The following is a 23,892-nucleotide window of genomic DNA, read 5'->3' on the forward strand; positions in this document are numbered from 1 at the left end:
ACTTCAAGTCAACCTTGATTTTGCTTGGATTCTTCAATTAATTTGATCAAACAACCATGATCTAGGTATTTGGTCACATTCCCTAGGTTGATTTTGCTTGGATTCTTCAATCAATTTGATCAAACAACCATGATCTAGGTATTTGGTCACATTCCCTTAAATATATTGTTCAAATCAAACTATCAAACCCTAAAGGCATCAACAATGTTTCATTTTTTTATGCTTGACAATATATTTAAGTTATATTAAATTGCTTAACATTTCCGGTCTTATGCCACTTTTAATTCTACACATATAAAAAAAAAATGTAAGCTCCTAAGGATTTTCTTAGGTGTTGACTAACAATTGAGTAATTGTAAGTAAAAAAATTTATACTTTTACCCATTTTGATAGATTGTTTTTTGTAAAGTCATTTTGAAAATTTTAAAAAATAATTTTACAAGTATTATTTTCAAAATAAAATTGACAAGTATTTTTTTTTAAAAAACATTTAAAAATTTTGAAATATAAGTTAAAAGTATCTGTTCAGAGAGTTTTGGTCGGAAAGTTTTCAAAAAAAGATTGAAAGTATGATTTGGAAGCATAAATTCTTTTGAGAAGGAAATATAGAAAAAAAATCAATTTTTTTTTTAAAAAGAGAGTGATTTTTGAAATATAAGAATAATTTAGAAAATTTTGAAATAGAAGGATGATTTGAGGAGCACTTTGAAAAATGGAGAAAATATTTATGTTGAAAGCATTGAAAATTGTTTTCAAAATATTTTGACAATTTTTTTTTTTTCTAAAAATCTCTTTTTTTTTTTTTTTAAAAAAAAACCCTTGATCTTTCAAGAGAGCCTCTCTTTAATTTGATACCCCATATTGTTGTTGATCACTTGGAAAATAAGCCTAAGTGTCTAAGGATTTAGGATATTAGGTTGACCTAAAAATTTAGAATCTTAAGTATTGGTCAACAACTATCAATTATATATATATATATTAGTTTTCAATTTTAATTTGATTAAATCAAATTGTTTGTTTAATGAAGTTTGATCTTGCGTTAGATTTAAACTTTGGTTTGCCAAGCCAGTGTTTTCAGAATAAATATTCAATCTGTGATGAGTTACAATAGATATCATTAAAGTAATCACGTGTATAAAATAAAGCTTTTCTAAAACTTCCAATCTAAGGGACTTAATACTAAGTCTTAGTTTGGATTGAGGTAGTTTCAACTAGATAACTAGATCTACAAAATCAATTACAAGAGGTAGAATGCTCAAGATTCTACCTAGATCTATACGTCAACAAAGTTTCCTTACTATCATCTCAACCCTCTTTATTTTATATTTTTCCTATCTATCCCTTCTAAGATAAGTAATTAAAATCATTTATAGAATGCAGGGCATGTGTCATATGACATATTACATAATTAAAGTATGCATGAACATGACAATTTGAACATGCCATTAATCAAGTCAAGTCAAAACAATCAAACACTTAAGATATTAGTGTCTATTAATATATCAAATTCTTGATTTGATATATTTCGTTTTAACTTCTAATGTATCAACCCACTTTGACATATTTTAAGGTTTACAGTTTTATCAAATGAAATTTTATTGACAGTAGCAAAAGATAATTATGCTCACCCATGCACTCCTCACAACCTATCCTCAAGTTATATGAAGGGAGATAAATTATTGGATCAGTTTATAGTCGACTGTTAAGTGGCTAGGGGGTGAAAAGAGATTAAGTGAAATTTTATTAATTATTGCATGATTAAATGACACTTATTGTAACTTGGTTGATGAGTTTTAAGTTTTTTATTTCTTTTAGACGTGTAACTCAAGTCTAAACTTTGAGTTTTAGATAGATTATCAATTTTATTTTTCCAATTTTATAAAAATTTTGTTTTCTAATTTTTAAAATTTTAAAACTTTTATTTTGAATTTTTAGATTTCAAAAACTTGAATTTTTGAAGTTGAAAGCTCATTTTTATTATTCAAATTTCTTAATTTTGAACTTTTAACGCTCAAAAACAATTTCAGGCTAGTATCAGTCGATTGCTAGAAGCACCAGTCGACTGCCCTTATCGAAATAAACCCACAGAACTATTCTGTGTTTGATAAACACTGTTACTAGTCGACTGACACCCTATTTTTAGCCCAAACAACATTCTGAACCTAATTTCAGAAATGCATAAAAAAATTCCGTAGACATCTAAAAATCTCCAAATTTTGTGGGGAGGTTTGTTTTACCCATGTCTACTTGAAAAAAATACATCTTAAAATGTATCTATCACCAATCCCAGGATTAACACAAAATCCAAAATTATCTAAATGGTTCAATTGAACATTGACCTAAAGTTCTAGTTTTGGCTTTCTCTTGATGTATTTGTCCATGCTAAACCACAATGCATCCTTAGTATTCGTTTATATGACATCTATACATTCAAAATCAATTATCATGCAATAGACCCCAATGTCATATTTCCTTGCATGAAATATAACCCAATTGTGTTAATTCCCTAAGGTTGAGACTCAAATCCGTCTCCAAATTTTTTCGCACATTTCATGACCTAATTTAGAATCCCAAGTAAAATCCACTTGAGATCCATTTGTCAGGGGTCTCAAATTGACTCCTTGAGCTCCCCCTAGAGCTCTTAACCTCGGTCACCTCCCTAGGTGATTCATCCACAATTGCTAGGCCATATTGTTGCACCTCCAGTGACACTTAACCTACAAATCTAACCTTTTTAACCTTGGACATCTTATCCTTGATTAATTTCTCCTTACCTTTAAATGACGTTCCCTTGCCATTTATTGGCTATAATCATATGCAACTCTAGTATACGACTTTCCCTTAACATTGAAGACATTAGATCGATATTCCAAACTCGATCTACTATTTTTGAGTCTTTGACTACCCAACACCATACTTAACCCTCTAGATCCAACATTGAATCTATTTAGGGTTTTCTCCAATTGATCAAGCTTTGCCTTCAAAGCTTGATTCTCCCTTTCTAGGTTCCTAAATCTAGAATCAACATGTCCACCATGGACATTCCTAGACCTACCCTTCCTAGGCATATGTCTCCCCTTCTTGAGATTTTTGCCTAGGTTCTCCTTAGGTCTATCATTTCTAAAGTTATCATGAATGGGTCTCCTAGGGTTATGATCTACATTGACCCTATTTCTATCATGATATATAAAGCCAAAATTATGCATGGGCAAATAATGGAAATTATTTCTAGCATTCATGGGACAATAAGAATTTAAATTTGAATTACACTTTAAATTAGAGTATACCTCCCTCACCCTTGAAGCCCCCCCTTAACTTGAACTTTTCTTCTTCTCCCATTTCCTTAGATGCTCCAACTTCTTGAGCTCTCTCTTCCTTGGGCATCTTGTGTGGTAGTGACCCTTCTCCCCACACGTGAAACATATGATGCACATTCTCCTCTTTTGGGCTTCTTCATTCTTACAACCCATGTTAGTATTTAAAATAATTTGATTGAGTTTAGGAGTTACCTTCTTCTTACCCATTGGATATCTACTCTTGTAGTGCCCCTTTTCATTGCAACCGAAGCAAATGATGTGATCCTTTGACTTTATTTCGGTGGAGATGCTCACTAAGTTGGTTTCCAAGACTTCTTCTTCTTCACTTGTCTTGGAATCTTCTTCAATTCTTGAGGATATAAATGATACTTCCTTATCCTCCTTCTCCTTTTCGGATGTTGAGCATGACTCAACTTCTGTTTGCTCCTCCTCAACTTGAGAAATTAAACCCATCTCCTTGGGTTCTTCTTCTTCTTGTGTAGGTTTAGGTTCTTCCCGTAGAGCCATCTTCACCTTGCTCCACAACTCGTGGTCATTCTCATATTCACCTACACCACTTATTACATTAGACGGCAATATATCTATTAAGATTGATATTACCTTTGAGTTTGCCTCCGATCGTGAGATTTGATCTTCCGTCCAATGTCGTGGTCAAAGTCTCTTCCCTTTATTGTCTTTTGGAACTTCGAACGGCTCCTTGATCACCATCATGGTGTCCCAATCCGTATCGAAGAAGACCTTCATCTTCATCATCCAAAATGTGATGTCCTAGGCTTCCTCCTTCGAACTTCGGAGGTGCTATCAAGTCGACCATCTTTTGCTTCCTTGGTGATTAGTGCAATGGAGAGCATCCTCGCTCTGATACCACTTGTAGGGGATCTTGTATATTGCCGGCTAGAAGGAGGGTTGAATAGATGGCACCCCCAATAATTCACTTCCTACGTATTTTCTAGTTATGTAGTGGAATAATACAAATATGAATACAAATATAAAGAACAAGCAAACAAAATGACACGCCAATTTATGTGGTTTGGAGATAAAGCTCCTACTCCATGGTTATCCGTAAGGTAGACGATCTATATCCGTCGATGGATAACTCCCCGGAAGACCTCCGGCTAACTTACGTAGCTCCTTGTGGGTGGAAAAACATCACCACAACTCTCACAAGAACTCTTGAGAAGTTAGGGCACTGGCGACTACTAATAGGGGTTAACTAACTCTATTTCATCAGCCTTAACCAAACTCCAAAGCTTGGTTATATAGGCCACGGGTTAAAAAATCTCGCTTACCAGTCGACTGCCAAAACCATCAGTCGACTGCCCTTTATGGATATTCAACCGTTACAACCCAACGGCTCGATACCAATCGATTGGTCAAAGTACCAGTCGACTGATCCACACTGGCCGAGCGAACAGAAACATTCTGTTCGCTCCCAGTCGACTTCCTAGTCGATTGAACCAGTCGACTGATGAAACCACCAGTCGACTGGTACCCGAGTACAATCTCTCAACACTCAGACTCTCACCCTTATGACTTACTTGACTCTTCATTGTAGCCTTAACCTCTTGCCTTCAAGTCTACTTCCTTTGGCTCTCGTCCCTCGGATGCATGCAAGCCCGCCGCTCGTCCCCAATGTCATACTTCGTGTATGCCTTGAACTCGCTTCCCTCCGTCCATATCCTTGCTGCCTTGTCCACAACCCCTTAGATACTCCATCCTTCACCATACCCAAAGCCATCAAGCTGAGTCATATGCGTATCCTGCAAATCTGCACACTCGCATACACATATCAAATACAAGGGTGAACCTAACTTAAACCCTTTGCCTAAACACCAAAACACATGGTCGTACAGACTATTGGGATTGCTCCAACACTCTCTTCAACGGGGATAATTTCTCATACTGGAAGAAGCGGATGGAGGTCTACCAAAAAATAGACTACGACCAATGGTTCATCATCATCAAAGGGTATAAAGCTCTAGTCGACCACAACACCGGAATTCCAATGGACCTGGAAAAATGGAATCCGGAAATGAAGAAAAAAAACACAAATTGACTTTAAAGCCCCTTAACACAATCTAGTGTGGGCTAACAAAAGAAGAGCTGAACCGCGTCGGCCCACACGGAAATGCAAAGAAACTTTGGGACAAACTCATAGAACTGCACGAGGGAACCAATGACGCAAAGGTAATAAAGAGAGATTTATTTTTAAATAATTATTTAATGTCAAAATGCAGGAAGGTGAGACTGTCAGTTAGTTGCACACAAGGATAAAGGATATCCTCAATGGACTCCACACAATCGACCATTAATTAGAGAACCGGGATATGATAATGTATGTCTTAAACGTATTTCCTCGAAATGCACTGTGGGCATCCATCGTGGATGCCTATAAGATTTTGAAGAACTTGTCAAAGTTAAAACTAGATGAATTATTATGTGAACTAGAATTGCACAAACAGACTAACGCCAAATATGAGAAAGGTCTTGTTCTTATTGTAGGGTCATCAAAAGACAAGCCCGAATCCAAGCCGGAACCTAAAGTCGAGTCTGACCCAGACTTAGATGATGAAGAACACCTGGTGAACTTGGTAAGAAAAATGTTCACTAGGAGTAAGAAGAACTTCACCAGCAAGGACTTGCAGAAGATCAACTCCACCTCCAACTCTAACAACAAAAATGTGATCTTCTTTGGATGCAACAAGAAGGGGCACTACAAGATTGATTGCCCAAATCTAAAGAAGAAGAAGACCCTCAAAGCGATGTGGGACAAATCATCCGGAGATGAATCAGACGGCGGAGAACCGAAGCACTCCAACTATCTTGCACTGATGGCTTATGAAACAGAATCGGAGAACGAATCAGAAGACGATCCGAACTTGGATCAAGTCATAATTCTGTACTCATTTTTGAAAGTTCTGATGGGGTATACTTTGGTTTAAGCAGAAAGTTCTATAAAGTTATTACATGCTTGAATAAAAAATTAACTATATCTGAGAATAAAATAAACGAACTAACAAAAGAAAATAACAAACTTAATGAACAATTAAAATTGAGTGTAATGACTGAACCAATTCAAGCTGAAATCCCAACTCAAGTTGTAAAACTTGAAGAGGATAATTCCAGATTAAAAAATGAAATAATTAAACTAAAAGAGTTACTACAAAAATTCACAACTAGATCCATGTACCTCGATATGATACTTGGATCACAAAGAGCTATGTACAACAAGTCCGAACTTGGATACAAGTCCAACTCAACCAACAAATCCTTTATATCATTAATTAACCAAAATAAGAATCAAGTTAAAACTTGGGTTCCAAAAGTGTGTCTGACCATGCAAGTAGGAATTAGTCAATATTATGTACCTAAAAATAAAATTCATTACCTAAAAACAAATCCAACTAAACTCTTAACTTCAAACCAAAATGAATCCTTAAAATCAAAGTCTAAACTTAAAAACAAAACAAAATCAAACCTAAATCTAAATGATAAAATAAAATCAAACGTACGAAATAAATTCATAACAAATAGATCAAATTACCATCAAGTAAGCTATAACTATAAAAGTATTCGATATAAACCCAAAACTTAAACTCAAAATGTTCAATAATTCAGGGGGAGACTCCAAATTAGTTGGCACCTCCAAAATAATAACTTTCCGGGTAGGGTAATTAGGACTAGCTAAAATAGGAACAATAGTTTAACTTGACAAAAGTACTGGTAAAGTTTTGGATGATAGTAGGTTAGAGAAACTCTGTCTATGCATGTCTAGGAAGATATGACTTTGACCTCGTGCATTTGGCTTAGTGGAACTAACTGAAGCTACCCCTTACAGATCTTAACTAGTTAGACCAAGGTTTTGTACAAAGTTCAGTGGATAGGACTATTTGGAAAACCTCGACGGCATGGTTACTCTAATGATGTCCAGGTGACTCACCATAGCCCAGAAGTTTATCCAAAGAATGCTTGTTTGTTGAACCCAAACCTAAACCTAAATCTAACACAAAATTAAACCAAATCCTGAAATTAAACTTAACTCATCTCACAAAATTATAGAATCCCTGATTGAAAACATAGATCGGGTGAGATGAATAAGGAATTTAAATTTAAAATTAAACATTAAACATAAAATTAAAACTTAAAATAAAAAATCAAAATTAAACTTAAACTTAAAAATTAAACTAAAAATTAAAATTAAAATTAAAATTAAAATTAAAATTAAGTATTAAACTTAAAAATAAAACTTAAAATTAAAAATCAAAATTAAACTTAAACTTAAAATTAAACTTAAAATTAAAACTAAAATTTAAAATTAAACATTAAACTTAAAAATTAAACATTAAACTTAAAAATTAAACTTAAAATTAAAAATCTAAATTAAATTTGAACTTAAAATTAAAATTAAAATTTAACATTAAACATTAAACTTAAAAATTAAACTTAAAAAAAAAAAATTTAAACTTAAAATTAAAAATTAAAATTAAAATTAAAATTTAACATTAAACATTAAACTTAAAAATTAAAATTAAAATTAAAAATCAAAATTAAACATAAATTTAAAAATTTAAATTAAAATTTAACGTTAAACTTAAAATTAAAACCTAAAATTAAAAATCAAGATTAAACTTAAAATTAAAAATTTAAATTTAAATTTAACATTAAACATTAAACTTAAAATTAATAATAAAAATTAAACTTAAAATTAAAAATTAAAAATTAAAATTAAAATTTAACATTAAACATTAAACTTGAAATTAAAACTTAAAATTAAATTTCAAAATTAAACTTAAAATTAAAAATTAAAAATAAAATTAAAATTTGACATTAAACATTAAACTTAAAATTTAAAGTTTAAACTTAAATTAAACTAAAACAAAACTTAAACTTAAATTAAAATTAACCTTAAAATTAAAATTTGAAATTAAAAATTAAAATTAATGTTAATTTAAAATATCAAATTAAAAGTTAAAAAAAATGGTTGACACTGAAGGCGCCTTCGACGCCATCGGAGGCGCCCTCAGGAGAGGCGGGAAAAATCCTATCTAAGCGGTGGAAGGAGCTTTCAGTAGTTTGAAGGCGCCCTTCATAATCTATAGAAGGCGCTTTCCATAAAGCTGGAAGGTGCCTTTGACCCGATATTTTCCAACGAACACAACTTCGTTCTGTTCATGAATTCAGTCCCGACAAGGTGCCTTCCAGCCCAGATTTCTCAACATTTTCATCCTCAAAATCTCAAAAATGCCTCCTATGTATACCTTACCTCAATATGTATCTTCAATACTTAGTTTATATGCATTTTTCCTGTCTATTTATGCCTATATGTGTGTATATAATTAGGAAAAGACGACATATTGTCCCTAGAACTAGTAATGCTCCATCTGCTGATGCTAGATTTCCCACCGAGCGACTTAGGCTAGATTTCATTAAGCATACATATGTTCCATTGAAATCTGAACAGGACCTTTTTTACCCAGTATTGCACCCCTATCACATAGGTCATTGAGCATTACCAGTTAGAAAAACTGGTTTACTGCAGTCATGCAGTAAATCTCGATTTATGTGCTCAGTTTTATAATAATCTAGAACAGATAGATAACCTGACCTACTCCACCAGAGTTGGTGGAAAGGATTTTCACTTTTCTCCTAATTTATTATATACTAGCCTAGGACTCAGGACATCTGCATGTCCATTTTTATGTTATCCTGGTAGGGATATGTCATTTGGCGAACCCTACTTTCATATTACATTAGATACTATCTACATGTATTTTTTTACGGAGGAGAGAGTACCTAGAGTGTCTGACTTTAGGTCACTCTCCCTCAGGGTCCAGGATTATATCCTGCATCGAGTCTTGACTACATGCATGATCCTGTCCGAGCGCTGAGTCGACGGACGCTGGGGACGTGGCACGCTCCGCTGTCTCCAACTGGTGGTGTAGCTCTCCGACGATCCTGCGAAGAAGCTGAGCCGGGAGGGGTTTCCCGGCGACGGCCCTCCGACGCTCAAGTCAGGCAACGAGAGAGGCAGCGTAACGAGGCTACAGTAGAGATGTGTGCATACCTTCGTCGACGTCTGAGGGTCCTTATATAGGGCCCCGGGGAAACGCGGGCACGCTTCCTGATGTGTGCACGCTTCTCGATGCATGCACGCTTCCCCAAACTTACCTTAACGAGCCTGTGTCAGAAAAGTACCTCTGGCGCCATTCCGCAATCGTCCGAGCATATCCCGGATGTGACGGTGGAAGCTTCCACCGTATGATCCTGTGTACGGCTCGGCCGCCAACTCTGCTGTTTGTCGGCGGCAGGTGTCTCGAGGATGATGTTATCCCCTGTCTCCTTTGTCCTCTTGCGTCCCCTGTCTGTTCCAGGGCCGAGCGGGTAGGCCGCTCGGCAGGCATATTACTCCTGTCGCCGGTTATAGTCATCGGTCCGACCGGGATACCTCCCGGCCGTATGCTCGGATGATATTGCCCTACCTCTGTTGCCTGGTGCCCGACCGAACGGACATTCCGTTCGGCCTTGAAACCTCTTTGCCTTGGAGCATCAGAAACCCGACCTCCAGTCGGGTTGTCTTCCTTCGGTTAGGGAGATTCATGGCCGGTCGGTCTGCCCGCTTCCTCCGGTCGGCCGGTCGGCCGATCTAAGGGTTGAATCTCTTGACCTTTGACCTCCACGTGCCGTTAACCTTCCGCCAATGAGGATCCCCCGTCCTTATCACCGGATCACATGCCTCCCCTTCAAGTCTAGTCGAAGGAGGCGCTAAGTCCGACTGACTAGACGGCCGGTCGGCTTAAATGGCATCGCCCTGCCACTCTGGAATGTTCATCAAGTGGCCGCTCAGCCCCTTCCGAGCGCTGGCTTTGCTGCCGCATCGACGGTCCTCTCTGACGCCCTTCGGATCTCTTCGGGATTCACGCAAATCTTCTCCATTAAGACCGAGCACGCGCGCTGCGCGCCGTAATGGCGCTTATTAAATGCGCCCTTATGGCATGCCGTCACATGGCACCTTTGCTGGCGTCATCGTACGGCTCGGCGGTGTGTTCGATGGGACATCGGCGGTTTGAAATGAACGGCCCGATGGGAGCCTCGGTTCCTGTCACCTGCATCGGACGGTCGAGGCCGATCGGGCCCGACCTTATAAAGCCGTCGCCTCCTTCCACCGCCGCATTTTTGCCTCCGCGTTCCTCCGTCTCTCTTCGGTGCTTCGGCGTTCTGGCGACCCCGCTTCTCCGTTTTCCGACGATTCTCCGCCGCCTTCCTTTGATCCCTAGCTTCTTCGTAAGGTTCCTCCTCTTCTCCTTTCTATTTTCCTCGTCTTCTTGGTCAAGCTCCCGTCTTCTGGTCATTGTTTCTCCCATCTTCTGCTTGCCGTGTGTCTTTTTCCATTCTCTTGGTTTTTGGTTTTTTGCCCGATCGGATAATGGCCAGTTCATCTCGCCTCGTAGATCCCACTTTAGGTCCTTGGTATACTACCATGGAGTCTCGCTTCGACCGGTGTGACGCCGAGGCTCTGCTCGATGGTTTTGATATTCCGTCTGACTTCGAACTTATTCTACCCTCACCAACCGCTCGGCCTCATATACCGCCGAGCGGAGCTATCTGTTTTTTCCGCGACCAATTCACAGCCGGTCTGCGGTTCCCTCTTCACCCCTTCTTCGCCGATGTTTGTAACTTCTTTGGTCTTCCGCTCGCCCAACTAGTTCCCAACACTTTCCGCCTTTTGTGTGGAGTGGTGGTATTGTTCAAGATACACCGCATCCCTCTCCGACCGGAGATTTTTTACTATTTTTATTATCCCAAGCAATCCGAGCTGGGCACCTATCTATTCCAGGCTCGGCCCGGCCTTGTCTTTTTTGATAAACTCCCCTCCTCCAATAAACACTGGAAGGAGTATTATTTTTATCTCCATTTTCCCGAGCGGGCTCCCTTCCGAACCAAATGGCAGGTCGGACCGCCTACTTCTCCTGAGCTGAAAAGATATAATGTTGGGACCGAAAAGTAGCTAGAGGGGGGGTGAATAGCTCGTCGCGTGCTCGTGATCGGCGTTGCTTGTTTCTTCAAGGATGTGCAGCGGAAATACAAAGAAACAAATGCATACAACGCTAACAAATGGATTTTACTTGGTATCCACCTCACAAGAGGTGACTAGTCCAAGGATCCACGCACACACACATCCTCCACTATGAATAACACTCATTTATGGTAACTACCAAAGGCGGAGAAGCCCTACAACACTCTCAATACAAGAAGAAGGAAAGGGAAATAAAATACAAGCAAAAGCTTACAAGTTATGCAGTAAAAACCCTAACCCTAACTTCTTGTTATTGCCCGCCTCTTGATCTTGGATCACTAGCAACCTTGCTCCAAAAACCCTTCAAGAACTGGTGGTGGAGTGGAGAAGAAGTGTGGAGAGCTGCTGGAGAGGATCGGAGATGAATCGTATGTTGGTGCAATATCCCTTAGGTCAAGGTTGACTGGTTTGACCAAGCCTGAGTCTTGGTCATAGTTTCGATGTTTGACAATACATGTTGACACATGGACAATGCAGGTGCAGTTGTTCATATGGGGAAATTCTGATCAAGGACTGATCAGTGTGAATGAAGAAGAGTCAAGTAGGTATACCTGACTGGATGGAAATCCTGGTGAGTGAAGCCAGGTGAAAGTCCTAGTGAGTGAAGCTAGGCAATATGAAAATCCTGGTGAGTGAAGCCAGGTGAAAGACCTAGTGAGTGAAGCTAGGCAGATTGAAAGACCTAGTGAGTGAAGCTAGGCAATATGAAAATCCTGGTGAGTGAAGCCAGGTGAAAGACCTAGTGAGTGAAGCTAGGCAGATTGAAAGTCCTAGTGAGTGAAGCTAGGCAATATGAAAATCCTGGTGAGTGAAGCCAGGTGAAAGACCTAGTGAGTGAAGCTAGGCAGTATGAAAATCCTGGTGAGTGAAGCCAGGTGAAAGACTTAGTGAGTGAAGCTAGGCAGATTGAAAACCCTAGTGAGTGAAGCTAGGTGAAAGTCCAAGTAGGTCAAGAGAGTGACCGGATACTTGGCATGAAAGAAAAGTCCAAGTGGGTCAAAGGGATTGACCGGACACTTGGTGAGGGAGTCCTAGCAGGTCAAGGGAGTGACTAGATGCTAGGCATGACGTACCAATAGGTCAAGGTTGACCGGATGTTGGTTTGAGAGGCTTAGGACTTGGTTTTGGGCAAAAACCAAGAGCTGGATCGATCAGTTGATCGATCCAGGAGCTGGATCGATCAGTGGATCGATCCAGGCCTTTCCCAGCGAACAGAGAGCCTCTGGATCGATCAGTGGATCGATCCAGAGGTCCCAATCGATCAGTGGATCGATTGAGACGCTGCTGGTTCGCGCGATAAGCGCTGGATCGATCCATGGATCGATCCAGGCGTTTTCTCCAGAGCACAGAGGCACTCTAGATCGATCCGTGGATCGATCCAAGCCTCCCCGATCGATTGGGAGTTTTTCGAATCGATCGGGATCCGACCGTTGTGTCGTATTTGAGCTGCAGGCGTGCGATGGCTGCGGCATCACTTCACAGATTCATTTCAGATCTTCACCAGCTTCTCCACAACTCTTCTCAAGCTCGAGATCGCCAGTTCTTGAAGGTTCTTGGAAGCTCTTCCAAGTCAAGAGGCGGATCAAAGCAAGAAGAAGAAACTAGGGTTAGGGTTTGTGCACTCATTGTAAGCTTGTAAGCTTGTATTTCTTTACTACCCTTTCTTCTTCTTGTATTGAGTCTTGTAGGGCTTCTCCACCCTTGGTAGTTACCATAAAGGAGAGTTTCATTAGTGGAGGGTGCGTGCGTTGTGTGGATCCTTGGATTAGTCACCTCCCTTGGAGGTGGATACCAAGTAAAATCCAAGTGTTAGCGTGTTTGTATTTGTTTCTTTGTATTTCCGCTGCGCATCCTTGAAGAAACAAGCAACGCCGAGCAACGAGCACGCGAAGAGCTATTCACCCCCCTCTAGCTACTTTTCGGTCCTAACAAGTGGTATCAGAGCGAGGCCGCTCTTCACCGGAATCATCGACGGAAGGGTCAAGCATAACAAGAAGAGCTAGAGGGTGAAGAAGTTAAAGCAAAATTGTCAAAGTCAAAGAAATTCAAAAGCTCAACTTCTACAATGGAATTCCGAGATGGGCTCGGATTCGACACGAGGGTGGCTCCACCATACACTTCCACGAGCTTCGATTCTTGGAAATCAAGAATCGAAAACTTTCTTATGATGGAGATAGAGCAATGGTTTGCTCTTATGGAAGGCTTCAAGACTCCAACAAACTCAAAGGGCAAAGTTCTCAAGAGGAGCAAGTGGAGCCAAGAGCAAGTCCAAAGGTGCGAAGCCAATGACAAAGTGACCAAGCTTTTGGTCAATTTATTGCCAAGCACCATCCTTTGCAAAATTGGAGAAGTTGAAGATGCAAAGGAATTATGGAGTAAATTGGCCAAGCTTCATGAAGAGATCCCCTCCACTGTACCTAACCAAGAAGAATCCAAAGAGGGTGACTCATTGGAGCAAGATCAAGAGGAGGACTCCGAAGTTGAGAGATGCTCATCTTCCGAAGAAGAGGAAATCCAAGAAGCTTCATCCTCAAGGGAATGCATCGAAGGGAACAAGGAGGGAGCATACTCCTTGTTTCATATTCAAGATGATGAAGCCTCCACCTCTAGGATTGAGGGGGAGCGATCCTTGGTGACGCCGGATCAAGAAGAAGGAGAAGCCTCTACATCCGGGTCAAGAGACGAAGAGGAGGAAGAAGATTCTACCTCCACAAGTCAAGAAAAATCAAATGGAGGGGGATCAAGGTCCAATCAAGAGGAAGCTTCCACCTCCGGATCCAAAGGAAAAGATGCCACCCCTACAAGCAAAGGTATAAATAGTTCAATTAATAATAAAAATTATATTATATGCTTTGAATGTAGGGAACATGGGCACTACAAGAGCAAGTGTCCTAAATTGGCCAAGAAGAAGGGCCAAGTGGCACAAAAGGGCAAGGTGAAGCCCAAGGAGACCATCCCCGGAACAAAGAAGAGCAAGGAGCACATTGTGTGTTTCTCTTGCAATCAAAAGGGGCATTACCGGAGTCAATGCCCTAAGGGGAAGAAGATGGTCATAGCTCAAGGAGTAAGCTCAAGTCAAGGGGGAGCCTCTAAGGTAAAAAGGAAGGTAACTTTTATTGAGCCTACCCCTTTAAATTATGGTAAAAAACATGATAGTTCTAACTTATATCATTTTAATACTATTTACCATGAAAATAGAAAGCATGATAGCGTTAAGGAAAAACATATAGCTTTTCATGCTAAAACCACCACACTTAGAGCTAGGAATGTAGGTAAAAGTCTAGGCAAAAACTCTAAGGATTTTAGCTACAAGCCTAAAAATAAAAATGCTCATAAATTTAATGGAAAACCAAAGACTAAGGACTTAGTGATAGAAAATCAAGTCTTGAGGTCAAGGCTTGATAAAATGAAAAAGACCCTAAAAAGGATAGAAAATATCCTAAAAGGGCAAAATGAGCATAGCCTAGGTCTAGGGGTACAAAAGCCATCCAATGGCCATAGAGGTTTGGGATACAAACCCAAAGCCAAAAAGGATGTGCCTAGTTATCATAGGGTTCCATATAGTTATGAAACAAGCCCCAAGTCTAGTGGGCAAGCCAAAAATACAAGGGAAGATATCCCTAGAAGTATCTTTGCAACCAAAGTGACTAAGACTTCTAAGAAGTCTAAGAAAGTCACTAACAAGGTCACAAGGGAGGCTATCCCTAGAGTTGACCTAGAAAATGTGACCAAGGCTTCTAAGAAGCCCAACAAGGTCATTAGGAAGGTATCTAGGGAAGTTATCCCTAGTGAGTACCTAGAGCATCCAAGGAGCACCAATAGGTGTTGGGTTCCTAGGAGCATCTTCTCTACCCCCATAGATGGGTTAGAGAGTGTCAACTCCGATTAGAAGGGTAGTTAACCCAACTTTGAGGAAATTGACACTCAAGGAGCATTTTCAAGGTTTTTGTTAACATTTGAAAATGAAATGGAATTATTATTTACTCTTCGAAAAGAGTAAAATGTGCCAAATTTGAGAAGTCTTGATCTTATTTTAAAATGGCACTGTTTAGGAAAACCTAGAGAAATACCAAGTTGGGATTTTGGTATTCTCCTAGAAATTTAAGGCAATCCGGGTCTTGATTTATGTGATTACTCTTGAGGAAAAATGGAATATGCCAACATTTGAGGATATGCTTAATTTTTAAGTGGCATAAACAAATCAAGAGAAATAGAAATGTAAATTTAGGTTTTGGCATTTCTTTGAAGCATTTAGGGCAATCTAGGTTTAACGTTTTAAGTTAAAACAAATTGTATATTTTGAGTTAGCTAAGTGGTTAAGGATACTTAGATAGGTAATCTAGGTATATTTTATTTATGCTAAATTTTGCCATGATTGTTTGCCCATCATATGGCATGACATGATATTTATTTTTGCATTCATATCTTATTATGAAAAATACAAAAAATACCATGTCATGACATACATACATCATGTAGTTATAGGAATCTTTATTTTGGAAGTTATTTCATTTTGATGTATGCCATAACATAATCATGCATTAAGTTTAATTCCTTGTAATTAAGGACAAATGGCATTTAACAACACTTATTAACAAGTGACATCCTAGGTGGATGTCTAATATCTCTAAAATGCCTAGATAGATATGCATGATCCCTAGAATAGGGTAAAACCAAAATCTCACATCTCACAAGGACGATAAGGTGACTTGTATGTGTTTTAGTGCACATTAAATATAAGTAAGATGTTGATTTAGTGCATTCGTTTGAGTTTTTAAGTTCATCAAAACACATAGTTATGTATTTTCCCATCATTGGGAAAGCTAATGTACAAGTCATGTGCATTAAGCCCAAGGAACATGGTGGGATATTGGTTTGAAAATGTTCTCAAAATGATTTTGGAAAACCTTGGTGAAGGCTATCTTTTGATAGTAATCACCATTGAATAGTTAAACACAATCTTGAAGAAAACACTAAAGTTTTTGTAAGTTTTCAAGTTTGTGTCAATCTTTGAAAATATGAAGTATTTTCATAGAAAACTATTTTTCCTTGATAGTATATGCCCTAAATAATGCCTACACGAAATTTCATGATTTTTGGATTTTTGTAGAATTTTCTAGGGGTTTCTGAAGTTGGCTGATTTTGAAATTCAGCTACTATCAGAGCTCCGATCGATCCATGGATCGATTGGAGTGCCTGAATCGATCCGTGGATCGATTCAGAAGGCAAGTCTCCCGCGAGCAGAAGCTCGCTGGATCGATCAGCCGATCTATCCAGGAAGTCTGAATCGATTCAGAAAGGTTCAATCGATTGGAACCCAACTCCAATCGATCCAAGTTGCTGATTTTGGCTGGGAAAGCCTGATTTCAGCATCTTTAAACCTAATTGAGTCTAGATAACCTTTCCAAACCCCTAAAATTACATGTGTATACATAAAAAGGGTGTTTTCATGTGAAAACAAGGATGGATTGGTTAAGGAAGGCTAAGTTGAAGTTTAGGTTGAGGTTTATTTCAGATTTTGAATATTTGAACCTCAAAACTTCTACAATAGGGTTTCCTAAAGTTTTCGGAAATCCAGGTCATTGTTGGTGCAATGACAGAAGTTACCACAATGTTTTTAGGGGGAGGGACTCTTTAAAGGCATGAAAATTATTTTTCATAAACCTTGGAAGGTGGTTAACCTTCCGTTAAGTGGATAATGCTCAAGGATGAGCATTTGTCTACATTGAGGAAGAATGTAGGGTTAAGGATAAATGAAGGGTATGAGACCTTCATTTGGGTCATTAGACCATGTTAATGCTCCAGAGCGAGCATTGCTGGTCACAACGAGTGAAGTTGTGAACAACGATGAGCAACTCTTCAGGGGGAGAGTTTTCAACAATGGGGCATTTGTTGAAGAGTGCCCAAAATTGAGGTACGGGTTGATGTGTGCTCAAAGATGGGTTGATGTGTGCCAATAGGGGGAGAATGTGTGGTTTAAGTTAGACCTTCATTACCTATGGGGGAGGTCATAGGGGGAGAATGAAGGGAACCAACATTCATACCTTGGCATGAATGGAGTTAAGGCTATGGGATTAGCTTAACTCAGAATGGTCCAAACTTAAAGGTATTGTCAAACATCAAAAAGGGGGAGATTGTTGGTGCAATATCCCTTAGGTCAAGGTTGACTGGTTTGACCAAGCCTGAGTCTTGGTCATAGTTTCGATTTTTGACAATACATGTAGACACATGGACAATGCAGGTGCAGTTGTTCATATGGGGAAATTCTGATCAGGGACTGATCAGTGTGAATGAAGAAGAGTCAAGTAGGTATACCTGACTGGATGGAAATCCTGGTGAGTGAAGCCAGGTGAAAGTCCTAGTGAGTGAAGCTAGGCAATATGAAAATCCTGGTGAGTGAAGCCAGGTGAAAGACCTAGTGAGTGAAGCTAGGCAGATTGAAAGACCTAGTGAGTGAAGCTAGGCAATATGAAAATCCTGGTGAGTGAAGCCAGGTGAAAGACCTAGTGAGTGAAGCTAGGCAGATTGAAAGTCCTAGTGAGTAAAGCTAGGAAATATGAAAATCCTGGTGAGTGAAGCCAGGTGAAAGACCTAGTGAGTGAAGCTAGGCAGATTGAAAGTCCTAGTGAGTGAAGCTAGGCAGTATGAAAATCCTGGTGAGTGAAGCCAGGTGAAAGACCTAGTGAGTGAAGCTAGACAGATTGAAAACCCTAGTGAGTGAAGCTAGGTGAAAGTCCAAGTAGGTCAAGAGAGTGACCGGATACTTGGCATGAAAGAAAAGTCCAAGTGGGTCAAAGGGATTGACCGGACACTTGGTGAGGGAGTCCTAGCAGGTCAAGGGAGTGACTAGATGCTAGGCATGACGTACCAATAGGTCAAGGTTGACCGGATGTTGGTTTGAGAGGCTTAGGACTTGGTTTTGGGCAAAAACCAAGAGCTGGATCGATCAGTTGATCGATCCAGGAGCTGGATCGATCCAGGCCTTTCCCAGCGAACAGAGAGCCTCTAGATCGATCAGTTGATCGATCCAGGAGCTGGATCGATCAGTGGATCGATCCAGGCCTTTCCCAGCGAACAGAGAGCCTCTGGATCGATCAGTGGATCGATCCAGAGGTCCCAATCGATCAGTGGATCGATTGAGACGCTGCTGGTTCGCGCGATAAGCGCTGGATCGATCCGTGGATCGATCCAGGCGTTTTCTCCAGAGCACAGAGGCGCTCTAGATCGATCCGTGGATCGATCCAAGCCTCCCCGATCGATTGGGAGTTTTTCGAATCGATCAGGATCCGACCGTTGTGTCGTATTTGAGCTGCAGGCGTGCGATGGCTGCGACATCACTTCACAGATTCATTTCAGATCTTCACCAGCTTCTCGACAACTCTTCTCAAGCTCGAGATCGCCAGTTCTTGAAGGTTCTTGGAGGCTCTTCCAAGTCAAGAGGCGGATCAAAGCAAGAAGAAGAAACTAGGGTTAGGGTTTGTGCACTCATTGTAAGCTTGTAAGCTTGTATTTCTTTACTACCCTTTCTTCTTCTTGTATTGAGTCTTGTAGGGCTTCTCCGCCCTTGGTAGTTACCATAAAGGAGAGTTTCATTAGTGGAGGGTGCGTGCGTTGTGTGGATCCTTGGATTAGTCACCTCCCTTGGAGGTGGATACCAAGTAAAATCCAAGTGTTAGCGTGTTTGTATTTGTTTCTTTGTATTTCCGCTGCGCATCCTTGAAGAAACAAGCAACGCCGAGCAACGAGCATGCGAAGAGCTATTCACCCCCCTCTAGCTACTTTTCGGTCCTAACATCATAAAGTCTCTACTGAAGGAAACGCTCGCCTGCAGCTAAATACGACGCCAACGGTCGGATCCCGATCGATTGGATTGCTCCCAATCGATCGGGGAGGCTTTGGATTGATCAACCGATCGATCCAGAGCACCTCTGTGCTCTCTGGAATAGTCTGGATCGATCGGCTAATCGATCCAGGGCTTATCGCGTGAAGTCGCAGCTTCCCAATCGATCCACTGATCGATTGGGACCTCTGGATCGATCCACTAATCGATCCAGCAGGCTTTTGTGCACTCGCAACTTCCTCCTAATCGATCCACTGATCGATTGGGACGAAGGCTTCTCGCGGGGACACCCCAATCGATCGGCTGATCGATTGGGCTCCAGCCAATCGATCGGCTGATCGATCCACTGCTGGTTTTTACCCAAAACCAAGTCCCAAAGCCCCCAAACCAACATCCGGTCAATCCATGACCTGTTGGTTCATCACGCCTAGCATCCGGTCACCCTTGACCTGCTAGGACTCCCTTACCAAGTGTCCGGTCAATCCCTTTGACCCACTTGAACTTTTCTTCATCTTGTCAAGTATCCGGTCACTCCCTTGACCTACTTAGACTTTCACCAGATGTCTAGTCAACCTTGACCCATCTGGATTTCCCCCGTGCCTAGTTTCACTCACCAGGACTTTCACCTAGCTTCACTCACTATGATTTTCCCTGCCTAGCTTTACTCACTAGGTCTTTCACCTGGCTTCACTCACCAGGATTTTCTCACTGCCTAGCTTCACTCACTAGGTCTTTCACCTGGCTTCACTCACCAAGATTTTCTCACTGCCTAGCTTCACTCACTAGGTCTTTCACCTGGCTTCACTCACCAGGATTTTCCTTCTGCCTGACATCCCAGTTAGGACTTCCCAGTCAAGTATCCGGTCAACCTTGACCTACTTGACTCTTCTTCAATCAACCTTGTATTTTCAAACATAGAAACTCAAACCAAGACTCAGCTTGGTCAACCAGGTCAGCCTTGACCTGAGGGATATTATCCCAACAATCTCCCCCTTTTTGATGTTTGACAATACCTCATTTAAGTTGGGCTAATCCCATAGCCGAAACCTCCTTCATTCCACTAGGTAATGAAGGCATAAGTTAAACCCTTCATTCTCCTCCTAAGAGGGCAAACTCCCTCTAGGTAATGAAGTCCTAACTTAAACCCTTCATTCTCCCCCTATTGGCACACATCAACCCCTCCTTTTGGGCACACATCAACAAATTCACTTGTTGAAAACTCTCCCCCTGAAGAGTTGCTCATCATTGTTCACAACTTCACTCGTTGTGATCAACACGATAATGAAAGTCTCATACCCTTCATTATCCTTAACCCTACATTCTCCCATTAAGGTAGTCAAATGCCCATCCTTGAGCATTATTCACTTAAACCACTTGAACAATGAGGATATCCACTCCCCATTAAAGTTCAAACGCTCAGTCTTGAGCATTTTTACAACAAAAGGTTAACCACCTTTCAAGGTTCATGAAAAATAATTTTCATGTCTTTAAAGAGTCCCTCCCCCTAAAGACATGGTGGTAACTTCTGTCATTGCACCAACAATGACTTGGAATCCCTAAACCTTTAGGAAACCCAAATTTAGAAGTTTTGAGGTTCAAATGTTCAATATTTGAAGCAAACCTCAACCTAAACTTCTACTTAGTCTCCCTTAACCAATCTATCCTTGTTTTCAACATGAAAACACCCTTTTTATGTATACAAATGTATTTTGAGAGTTTGGAATGGTTTCCTAGACTAAAATAGATTCAAAGTGTTGAAATCAGCCTTTACCAGCCAAAATCAGTAACTTTGATCGATTGAAGTTGGGTTCCAATCGACTGAACCAGCTTGAATCGATCCACTGATCGATTCAAGAGAGCTGGATCGATCCAGAAGGCTTCTGTTCGTGAGAAGCCTGCTCTCAATCGATCGCCCGATCGATTGAGGAACTCTAATCGATCCACTGATCGATTGGAGCTCTGAAACAGCTGAATTACAATTTCAGTCAATTTTAGAAACTCCCCAAAAATTCTACAAAATTCAAAAAATTATGAAAATCATTGTAGACATTATTTTGGGCATACTTTATCATGGAAAAATAGTTTTCTATGAAAATACATCATATTTTCAAAGATTGACACAAACTTGAAAACTTGCAAAAACTTTAGTGTTTTCTTCAAGTTTTGCGTCTAACTATTCAATGGTGATTACTATCAAAAGATAGCCTTCACCAAAATTTTCCAAAAGTATTTTAAAAACATTTTCAAAACCAATATCCCACCATGTTCCTTGAGCTTAATGCACATGACTTGTACATTAGCTTTCCCAATGATGGGAAAACACATAAATATGTGTTTTGATGAACTCAAAACTCAAAAGAATGCACTAAATCAACATCTTGAGTTTTGTTCATCATCGTAACATCTCACTTGTATCTAATGTGCACAAAAACACATACAAGTCATCGTATAGGTCTTTGTGAGATGTAAAATTTGGTTTTGCCCTAATCTAGGGATCATGCATATCTATCTAGGCATTTTGTGGATATTGAACATCCACCTAGGATGTCACTTGTTGATACACTTGTACCACTTGTTAGTGAATTTGTACCACTTGTTGGTACAAGTTGATAAATGCCATTTGTCCTTAATTTTAAGGAATTAAAAATAATGCATGATATATTATGGCATACATCAAAATGAAATAGCTTTCAAAAGAAAGATTCCTATAACTACATGATGTATGAGTGCATAACATGGTATTTTTTTTTTGTGTTTTTCATCATAAGGTATGAATGCAAACATAATCATGATGTCATGGCATATAATGAGCAAACAATCATGGCAAGGTTTAGCATAAATAAAATACCTAGATTACCTACCTAAGTATCCTTAACCCTTTGCTAAGTTAAAAAAATAAACCTAGATTGTCCTCTAAATGCTCCAAGAAAATGCCAAACCCTAAATTGGCATTCCTAATTCTCTTGATTTACTTATGCCAATTGAAATTAAGCTTATTTCTCAAATGTTGGCATATTTCATTCTTCCACAAGAGTATCACTAAGAAAAAACCAAAATCCCAACTTGGTATTTCTTATGTTTTTCCAAATTGTGCCATTTTAAAATAAAATTAATACTTCTCAAATTTTGGCACAGTTTACTCTTCCAAAGAGTAAATAATAAATCCATTTCATTTTCAAAGGTTAATAAAAACCTTGAAAATGCTCCTTAAGTGTCAATTTCTTCAAAGTTGGGTTAACTACCCTTCTTCTTAGAGTTGACACTCTCTAACCCATCTATGGGGTAGAGAAAATGCTCATAGGAACCTAAAACCTATTGGTGCTCCTTGGATGCTCTAGGTATTCACTAGGGATAACTTCTCTAGATACCTTCCTAGTGACCTTGTTTGGCTTCTTAGAAGCCTTGGTCACATTTTCTAGGTCAACTCTAGGGATTGCTTCCCTTGTGACCTTCTTAGTGACTTTCTTAGACTTCTTAGAGGTCTTAGTCACATTTGTTGCAAAAATACTCTTAGGGATAACTTCCCTAGTATTTTTGGTTTGCCCACTAGACCTAGAGTTTGTTCCATAGCTATATGGAACCCTATGGTAAGAAAATACATCCTTCTTGGTTTTAGATTTGTATCCCAAACCCTTATGACCATTGGATGACTTTGATATTTCTAGACCTAGATTTTTACCCTTAGACCCTTGTGTTTCATTTATGATTTTTCTAAGGGTCTTCTCTAATTTATCAAGTCTTGAAGTCAAGACTTGATTTTCCTTCCATAATTCCTCGACCATAGATTTTTCACTAAAATCATGATTTTTCTTCTTCTTAGATACATACCTAGAATCCTTAGGGTTCTTGCCTAAGTTCCTATCTACCTTTCTAAACCTAGGTTGAGAGATCTTAGCATGGTAAGCTACATGATTTTCTTTAATTTTATCATGCCTCCTATTTTCATGGTAAATAGCATTAAAATGATATAAATTAGAGCTAGCATGCTTTTTACCATTATTCAAGGGAGTAGGCTCAATAAAAGTTACCTTTCTTTTTACCTTGGAGGCTCCCCCTTGAGTTGAGCTTCCTCCTTGAGCCTTGACCACCTTCTTCCCTTTGGGACATTGACTCCGGTAATGCCTCTTTTGGTTGCACAAGAAGCACACAATGTGCTCCTTGCTCTTCTTTGTTCCGGGGATGGTCTCCTTGGTCTTCTCCTTGCCCTTGGGTGCCACTTGGCCCTTCTTCTTGGCCAAGTTGGGACACTTGCTCTTGTAGTGCCCATTCTTCCTACACTCAAAACATATAATGTGATTTTTATTTTTAATTGAATTGTTTATACCTTCACATGTAGGGATGGCACTTGGTCCTCCATGTGATGTGGATGTAGAGGCTTCCTCTTGATCCGATAGTGATGCTCCTCCATTTGGTTTAGATTGACATGTGGAGGTGGAAGCTTCTTCATCCTCTTCTCTTCTTGACCCAGATGTGGAGACTTCTTCTTGCTCCGAGGTCACCAAAAATTGCTCCCCCTCAATCCTAGAGGTGGAGGTTTCATCATCTTGTACATGGAACAAGGAGTATGCTCCCTCCTTGTTCCCTTCATTGCATTCCCTCGAAGATGAAGCTTTTTCTTGGACTTCTTCTTTGGAAGTTGAGCGTCTCTCAACTTCGGAGTC

The sequence above is a fragment of the Zingiber officinale genome, chromosome 1A (assembly GCF_018446385.1).
Source record: "Zingiber officinale cultivar Zhangliang chromosome 1A, Zo_v1.1, whole genome shotgun sequence".
In the NCBI taxonomy this organism is placed as follows: domain Eukaryota; kingdom Viridiplantae; phylum Streptophyta; class Magnoliopsida; order Zingiberales; family Zingiberaceae; genus Zingiber; species Zingiber officinale.